General features: G+C 39.3%; 1 pseudogene; it reads right to left on the bottom strand.

Annotated features, from left to right (window-relative positions):
* Window positions 1-2,375: 2,375 nt before the first annotated feature.
* LOC118978748 (uncharacterized) lies at window positions 2,376-2,473 on the bottom strand (annotated as a pseudogene).
* Between the last annotated feature and the right edge of the window lie 7,216 nt (window positions 2,474-9,689).

Raw genomic sequence — 9,689 nt, forward strand, 5'->3', positions numbered from 1 at the left:
GGAGAGAGTTATCTACAGAGGAATTCCCATAAGACTAATCAGCTGATTTCTCAAAAGAAACATTGGAGGTAAGAAGGGACTGGCAAGAAGGATTCAAATTGATAAGAATCAAGAACCTACAACCAAGACTACTCTATTCAGCAAAACCATCATTTAGACTGGAAGGGCAGATAAAGTGTTTACCAGGTAAGGTAAAAAGTAAAAGGAATTCATCATCACCAAACCATTATTTCAGGAAATGTTAAAGAGACTTATTTAAGAAAAAGAAGATGATCAAAATCATGAACAATAAAATGACAAGCTCATTAACTATCAACAACTGAATCTAAAAAATGAAAACAAACTAAGCAGACAACTAGAACAGGAACAGATTCATAGATATGAAGATCATTTAGAGGGTTATCAGCTGAGAGTGGGAAGAGGGAGAATGAGGGGAAAAGGTGCAGGAATTAAGAAGCCTAATTTGTAGGGAAAAAATCGACAGGGGGGTGTTAAGAATAATACAGGAAATGGAGAAGCCAAAGCACTTTATATGCATAAACATGAACTGGGGAGGATTGCTGGAGGGAATGGGAGGTACTGGGCAGAGGGGAGTACTGGCAGAGGGAAAAAGTAGAACAACTGTAATAGCATAATTAATAAAATATACTTTAAAATGGTGTTTTTTAAAATGGGATAAATTACAGCATGCATTGTATAAAGAAAGAAAAATCAGGAAGAGAATGAAAATTTAAAAAAAAAAGACATGGGAGAATTTGCTAGAGTGCTATCCATGAACAGTGAGAAGGGATAGGTAGGGGACAAGGAGTCAAGACTATATTCAAGAGCATAATTATGGTTGACCAAAGCATCTAAGCTATAAGAGGTGGGGTGGACTAAAATGGAGTGGAATGAGGGACAGTGAAAAGGCTATAGGGATGGAGTGAAGAACTGCTGGGTTCTGGTTCTAGAACAAATAAGCTGGAAAGTTGGAAGACAGTGTCAAGAAAGTGGAGTGATTGAATTTAAAATTCTGGGAGAATGGCCATTTTATGTAAATGATAATGTCTAAGATTTTGTGGGATTAACTGGAGGAAAGATAGATAGGTTGGAGGGAAAGATCATTGGAAGAGCAGAGAACAAGAAACCAAGAGGCCAGGGTTTTGGGAGGATTGCTTACATGGATACTGAAATCACTGCATTTTATAGAACTAGTTTAGAGAGACTGGCAGTGATCCAGGAGCTAAAATCTTCCATAAAGTCTCGCTGTCTCACTTTTCAAGGTGACTGTTTCACATGTTCTCTTTCTTCGTGCTTTCAACAACTGTCTGTCTCTTCCAGTTCTCAGCAGATGGTTTGTTTCTTATTTCACTAAGAAAATAAAATCAATCTGAAGAGAACTTCCAAACGCCATCACCACCCCCAACTCTCCACTCACCTGCATCCATGCTGTGTTCTCTGCCTTCTCTTCTGTTGGAGTGAAAGGATAATGTGGGTTCATGTCTAAGGCAACCATTTTTTAAAAAATTAATGATTTTTAGAGAGATAAAGCAGGGAGGGGGAGAAACAGAGAGAGGGAGAGGAAGAAGGAGAGATGGATCTGTTGTTCTCTGATTTATGCATTCACTGGTTTATTCTTGCATGTGCCCTGACCAGGGGTCAAACCTGCAATCTTGGCATATCAGGGCAATGCTCTAACCAACTGAGCTACTTAAGGCAACCTGTCTTGACAGGACAGACCTAAGACTTTTCCATCACCACACACAATTCCATGGACAGTGCTGCTCTACAGCGTCCCTGATAGATGCCCATTTGTTTTCTACTTGAATGGTGGAGAAATGGCTACTTTCCAAGATAGCATATTGATTTTTAGGTAGGTCTATTTGCGAGAACATAATTTTAAATAATTTAACCCTTAATGTACTTCCTCTGACTTCTACATAAGAATCTTAGCTCTGTGGATAAATACAACACAAATTCACAAGTTCTTTTACCTAGTGGCTCTTTGTCTATTTTCAGACCATTTTCCTATCTCCCTCTTTTGTTCTCCCCCTTGGGCCAATCCTCCCAAATGCCTTCTGTGCTTCCTCCCATGGAAGAATATGACTGTTTCCATATTCTTTCTGTTCTGGTGCCCCCTCCTCCATCTTTCTCCTATATTATGTTTTCCTAAATTGAACTCTTTATCTCAGTTGTGGTTTGATCAGCAGAAAACAGAACTACAACTTTTCTGTGCTTCAGGCACTTTATTTCCATGTATGGAACCTAAGTTTATTTTGTTTTTTTGTGTACATGTGTGTGTTTTTAAAGTATCTATTCTGGAAAAGAGGGAAGAGGGATTCTGTTGTACATATTAAGCTCATTGATCAATATCCAGTCCCCACTTTCTTTTTATCACAAGTTCCTGTCCTAAGCCTGTATTAGACAATATTTTTATTAAATCTGATAAGAATAAATACTACACTTGATCTTAGCCAAAAGGCCAAGAAGCAATCAGACTAGTACTATTTTTTAAAACATTTTTATTTATTTGTTTGTTTGTTTATTTATTTATAGAGAGGAAGGGAAGGAGAGAAGGAGAGAAACATCAATGTATGGTTGCCTCTCGTGAGTTCCCTGCCAGGAACTGGCCTGTAACCCAGGCATGTGCCCTGACTGGGAATCGAACCGCGATTGTGTGGTTCGCAGGCCCGCACTCAATCCGCTGAGCTACACCAGCCAGGGCCAGACAAGTAATATTTTTAAAAGACCTCTTTAATTTCTGGCTAATGAAATTACACATTCCAGGGGAAAAAAACCTGTTACATATTCCAGGGAAAAGGAACAGTAGAGGAGTGAGAAAACTCAGAAAGGGAAAAAATAATTAAATACTCAATGATGTATTTGTTGCATAAAATATTAAATATAAAAGAAAACATAAAAAGAAATGATAACCTTTGGCATAAAATTGTAATAAAATTCTCAATTGAAAATGGGCTGACAATAAGTTGCTCTTTCCAATAAGTGACTTTTAAAACCTTCTTAGGTTAATGCATGTGCTGAATTATTAAGCAATGCTTTTTTGCCATACTAATACCTCTTAACTGCAAGAAAGCTGAGTTCATCTTTGGAGATGCAAGTTTCCGTGTGAGTGTGCTCCTGCGAATTGCGTCGGATGCCTATCCCACGCTCCTGTTCCTGCCTCTTTGATGCCCTCAGGAACCACCCAGGGCAGCTCTTTTCCACCTGCAGTATTTGCCTTATTGAAGCAGAACTCCCTTTTTTCCTTTCTTTTGGGATTACATGTGGAAAGGACATTCCCAACCATTAATCTGAGTTATGAATTAAAACTGCCTTTTAATTAAGCCATTTCTCTCTACTCTTCTTGTACCAGCTTTTGAAATGACAAATTTTCCCAAAGCAAGAAGCAATAGTACATTTGCCACAACTGTGATTTGCTGAGGTCCCAGTAATCTAAGTACTTCAAATCTTACCCTGAGTATCTCTTTACCACCCCATAATTCTAAAATTGGACACCTGACAAAGAGCTTCATCTCACGTGTTCAATTAAGGTATCCGTTTACACGTGCACTATAGAGAGCAATGTGCCCCATGTGTTCTGAGCCAGTCCACCTTCACTGCTCACCTCCTCTTGGAAAACTTTAGAAAGCCGACACTTAAATATTTAGCTACTCTTTTTTAGAATGTTTTTAAAACATTGCCTATATGTGATGAGTAGTGTAATTCTTAATAATCTCTTGACTTGATTAGCTTCTTCATATCCATAACTGCACCACATCCCTACAGCCCCTCCTGAGACCAGCCAGGCAGAAGTAACTCCCCCTTTATACAAGAATCTTTGGTATCAAGAGATAAGGAAATCTGAGCAAAGTCATACAGAATTGAAGTACAAGCTGGGATTCAAAGTGTAAGTGAAGTGTGAGCTGGGATTAGCCTGACACAGACAGCAATGTACTTGTACCCTGCCATGTCACCTTCTCTGCATTAGGGAAGGGGGCACGCATCTAAAACTCTCTCACTGTTTTCAAGAAACTGGCCTTTGAGGACTAGTCACTTCATCTAGGAAAGAAATAGCCAGGCTTGTTCTATGGTACACTGAATGATATCCAGTTCCCTGGTGGCAAAATTAGACACATGGTTTACAAAATACTCAACAGTAAGTGAGTCTTAAATCACACAAACAACCATTTTCTAATGCTCATTGGTAATAGATTCATTTGTAATAGAGTCTCTATTGAACAGTGTTATGCAGAATGATGATATAGTAAAATTTTGGGCATGGAAGGAATTTTCATCTTTTAAACCTTTTTAAGTTAGCTCTTTTTTAATTGATAAGGTAATACATACATAGAAAGGAAATTTAGATAGGTAAGGAGGTATACCTTCTAATACATATATAGGCATACTATATACCTTCCTACCCTATTTGAATGCTTTCACCCTATTTGAATATGTTCATTGGTCATTTATACACACTTTGGACAAATGTGTATTTAGATCCCAACCCAAGGATTATTTATCAGCTCAGCAGATACTGGTCTATCTGACTATCCAATAAATACATGTGGGTGAGATGGGAGTGGGGGGTACTATTGCCTAAGAGTACTTCCCTGCTCAGCTTTAAGAACATTACTTTTTGCCCTGGCTGGTGTGGCTCAGTGGATTGAGTGCAGTCCTGCAAAGCAAAGGATGCCGGTTAGATCCCCAGCCAGGGCACATGCCAGGATTGCAGGCCAGTTCCCCAGTGAAGGGCACGTAAGAGGCAACCACACATTAATGTTTCTCTCCTTCTTCTCTCCCAAAATAAATAAAATCTTTTATATGTGTGTGTGTGTATATATATAAAGAATATTACTTTTCTACTCCTAATGTATGTATATATTTGTGTGTATTTATCTGTCCTACATGGCTTGAGTATGTATATTATACATGCATACATATAGACATTATTGGTAGAGAAAAATGATCAAATGCACTCTTTTTGTAATTCTAAAAACAAAAATGTAAGTTAAAGTTGCCTTACGTGGTGTGGCTCAGTTGCTCGGGCATCATCCTGCAAAGCAAAACGGTGCTGGTTTGACTCCTGGTCAGGCACGTGCCTGGGTTGTGGGGACAGAAACAGTCGGGGCACGTACAAGAGCCGATCAGTGTTCCTCTCTTGCATCTGTGCTTCTCTCCCACCCTTTTCCCTCCCTTCCCCTCTCTCTAAAAAAATAAATAAATGTATTCTTTAAAGTAAAAGTAGAAGTCTTATTTTTTAATTTTAGTGTATCGTGTTTTAGAGCTAATATTTTTGCCCTAACAAACTGAGATTTCATTCTGCTTGGAGTTAATAAATGTGTTGGCTTGGACCGATAATTTGCTGTTCCAATTTGAGAGAATCCTCCCAAACATACTTGAGGAATGAAGGCTGGAGCCGCCATAGTTTCCAAACTGTGTGCAGAAATAGTAAGTCATTCTACGTATCAGTTTGGTAAGCAAATATGTCAATCTTTTCTTTGAAAGGGGCTATTTCATAAGTCTAGAACCAGATCAGTAGACTAGCACCCAGTCGTTTCTGAAAGCTCCTGAGATGTGGGTCGGCCAGTTTCTTGGTAGATAACTGTTCACCCCTCTCTGACCCTGGTGGTGGACACCCTGATGACAGAAAACTGAGTCAAGCAAGGCTGCTTTGGTTGGTTGTGTCACTGTAGTCTCCCACCAGAGGGTGGGAGATTCCCTGTGTGACCCTGTGTTTTCTACACTTACCTCCTCTGAGCCTCAGATTCCTTACTTGTGAAATAAGGGGACTAAAAAAGCAATTCTGTGATTTATTCCTGGTGCCAAGTTCTATAAATCTTGTACCATTCAGGTTATTTATTTCCTTAAATAAGATTTCCACATTAATCAGAGATCTTACCTCCTGAAAAAGATTGAGGAATCCGAATTCCTCGTTTGGAGGAATCAAATCGAGAATTCATGCATAGATCATATTCTTATTTAGTACAGCTGCTTCTCAATAGCCTCTGAAGGGGTAAGTTTCATAAACAGAAGTCTAAATGTAAATCATTTAATTGGTAATTATTCTCCTTTGCTCTTGATAGTATTTGGAATTTATAATGGATAGGCGGTGTCTGGTTCTAACTTCTGATCCAACTTGACCAGAGCTGGTGGCACCTCTGGGACAGAAGGCAAGGCAGCCACAGACTCTGCAGGAAGGTGCAGAGCTTCCCACCATGTTGGCACAGTGTGCTCCAGGCCCTGAACCCTGTGTGCAGGGGGTGTGTCCCCACGACAGAGGCAAGAGACACAGTTTGCAAGGACATTGAGTGAAATCGCCGAGAGCCCTGTGTGGAAGTGAGTCTGGGTTAAGTTTTGTGCATCTTTATTATGAACACTTTGAAGTTGATGAGACAGAGTGCTGTCTGCCCACAAATGGCATGTTTATCCTGGGAGGGAGACCAGTCCGAAGGAAAAGCAGCCATAATACGGAAGCTGATAAATGTGCCATTCCAAAAATCCACTGTATTATTACATCCCATGATCACTAGTCAGCTCCCAGTAATTCTATCCTTATTTAGTATGGGTGCTGGGAAACTGAAGGTGAGGGGTTGAAATGCTTGCACTATTTAGTCACTACAAAAATTACAGGTGGTAAATGAAGAGTTGATCATTAATTTTCAGCAGTTATTTGTTCTCAAGAATATGAATGACACTAATATGAATTTGCACTAATATTTTTAGGGGTGGCTTTAAATACTTTTCAATGAATACTTTGCATCTTGACTCTTCAGCCTGTTAACAGCTTGATTTGACTTAACAAAAATGTAACGAGTACATTTGTTTGTTTGCTTGGAAATAGATAAATAAATAAAGGAAATGCATGGTTTTATAAAAAGCAATTACCAATATGTAAGGTAGTACAAATACTTTTAGAACTGATATATAACTTAGTCTGCTCAATACCTTTTAAAAGTAGTAAATAACTGATAAGCTTTATGGAATTGACAAACTTGGTGTAGCGAGGCCATCAGATTGTCAATGCTTGTACTTCTTGGTTTTAGAGTATGATGCACTGCAAACGCCTTTCAGAGGGTAACGGATGGTGTGGGGAAATGAATCCAAGCAGCTGAGCACTAATAGTTCTACAGAAGCTGGAAGCCAGGATAATATAGTCAGCCACATAGGCAGAGAATGCTGTTTTTGACTGCACTGCTTTAAGTTCTGTAAACAGTGAAGAAAACAAATAGACTTGCTGAGACCGTTTGGAATAGAGGCTAGCAACTCACTTCTAAGGTTAAAAAGAAGGGGGTGGAGGATAATGGTGGTAAGAAGGGGAAGGGACTAGACAAAGAGCACGCATGAATGACCCATGGGCATGGACAACAGTGTGGGGATTGACTGTGGGAATGGGGAGGAGGGGCTGGGATGGGAGGAGGAAGGCAAGGGGGAAAATTGGGAAAACTGTAACAGAATAACAATAAAAAATGTTAAAAAGGTATTTGCTTTACTATCACTATCAAAGTATAACATCTACATTGTTATACTTTGAAGTGGCTAATTATTGAGGAAAATACTTTATCAGTAATATTTCTATTACTCAAGTAAAACAAGTTCAAACACTTTGAAGTTACTGACATTTTAAATACGGTTTCAGGAGAAGCAATGAGGTGGGTGAGAGGGGAAGCGTTAAAGCACTGACTTGGAACTAGTCAAGAAACCTAAATACCGGCCCCGGGGGCTTCTAAGCAGCAGGGTGGTCTTCAGCTGGGTCACTTACTGGTCTCTGCATCTCTGCTTACTCTGCTGAGCACTGGATGATCTCAGAGTATTGTGCTTCAAGATCTAATACCTATTGTCAGGATCTAATAGCCATGATGCTAAGACAAATACCGCATCCCACATTATTCCTAAAACACATGATCACCTTACTCAAGAGACAGCACCTGCCACACTGGAGTTTTTTAAATATATTTTATTGATTATGCTATTACACTTGTCCCATTTTTTTCTCCCCTTTATTCCCCTCTGCCCTGCACACCCCCTCCCACCACCATTCCCCACTTTAGTTCATGCCCATGGGTCATGCATATAAGTTCTTTGGCTTCTCCATTTCCAGTATTATTCTTAACCTCCCCCTGTCTGTTTTGGGCCTAGCATTTATTCCCTGTACCTTTTCCACCATTCTCCCCCCTCCCCACCCCCATAGATAACTCTCCATGTGATCTCCATGTCTGTGATTCTGTTCCTGTTCTAGTTGTTTGCTTAGTTCATTTACAGTTTTGTTTTTTCAGGTTCGGTTGTTGATAGTTATGAGTTTGTTGTCATTTTACTGTTCATAGTTTTTGATATTCTTTTTCCTAGATAAGTCCCTTTAACATTTCATATAATAAGGGCTTGGTGACGATGAACTCCTTTAACTTGACCTTCTCTGGGAAGCATTTTATCTGCCCTTCCTCTCTAAATGATAGCTTTGCTGGATAGAGTCATCTTGGGTGACTCTGAAACCACAGATTGCAAGTGTTCTGCTCTCAGTTCTTAAACAACAGAATCCACGCATCCTACTCTCATCCCCATTCCCCTCCTTTCCTCTTTTACATTTTAAAAGGTCATCACTAATAAATCTTTAGGTAAATGAGTCAGAGTAAATCACAGTAACTTTCCCTGGGCTGGCTATGGGTGTATTCAGGCATTAAATCACAAACACATGAAGCCCTGAAGAAAAACTACATGTATATATATTTAAAAAAACAAATTGACTTCTTCTCTGTAAAATGGGTCAGCATCAGATTGTTAAAACTACCTTAATGACTTCCTGTTAAGGGAGAGTTAAAGCAACATCCTACAGCCCCACTTTCTCATTGTTTCAAAGAGGAATTTTTCAAAAGTATAAGTAAAGTGGTTTAGTAATACTTTATTAATAATTTGTTGTACTACTAAACCCAACTAAAGTGCTTTTACATAATATTTACATGATTTTATTAATATAGTTCACCTGTTGATGCCTTATTTGTTGGATTCTTCTTTTTCTTGCTGCAACTATGGGAAGAAGCTTTGATTACAGAGCACTGTAGAGAAATTTCCATTTTGTCTCTGAGTGGGAGGTTGCTATTTATGGAGTTTAAAAATTGTAGACAGATTGTAAAACCGAGGAAAAGTCAGAGTGGTGATATCTTAAATGAATTTGAGCAGAAATGGGGTGCTTTTCTGCTTTTTATGTAACTAGGAGAAAAAAATCCAGCCTCCAGTATTCTCAACCCCTAGAGACTGATTCTTTGAAGAGAGGAACATGTTTTTCCACCCTTCCCCTGAATTTTACAGGGTTTGGTAAGTGGTTAAGTTTTTCCTACAAATTTTATACAGGGGACATTAAAGAAAAATAATAACTGCAAATGTTTTATTAGTAAGCTTGCCAACCAGGAGCCAGTGGCACTTTTGACTAGGAAGTGACCTTAGTATTTCTGCCTATGTTTATACAGACCATAAATTTTCAAATGGCCAAAAAAAAAAAAAAGACTGCTCTAAAGGTAGAACACTGACAACTGGAAAGTCAATGAAAGAATGAGGCAGCTGGACAGGAAGAGCAGCCAGAGAGGAGTGACTGGAGGTGGGGGTGGCCCAGGGATTGTTATGAGTGGCAATACTGAGTGCAGTCCGAATACACTCCCGTGCACTCAGGCACAGAGTCACCAAACCTGTCGTTCCCAGGGAAATGCATGCGGCCATGTCAT

Source organism: Sturnira hondurensis, unplaced genomic scaffold, assembly GCF_014824575.4.
Source record: "Sturnira hondurensis isolate 20B ecotype Veracruz unplaced genomic scaffold, ASM1482457v3 Scaffold0022136, whole genome shotgun sequence".
In the NCBI taxonomy this organism is placed as follows: Eukaryota; Metazoa; Chordata; class Mammalia; order Chiroptera; family Phyllostomidae; genus Sturnira; species Sturnira hondurensis.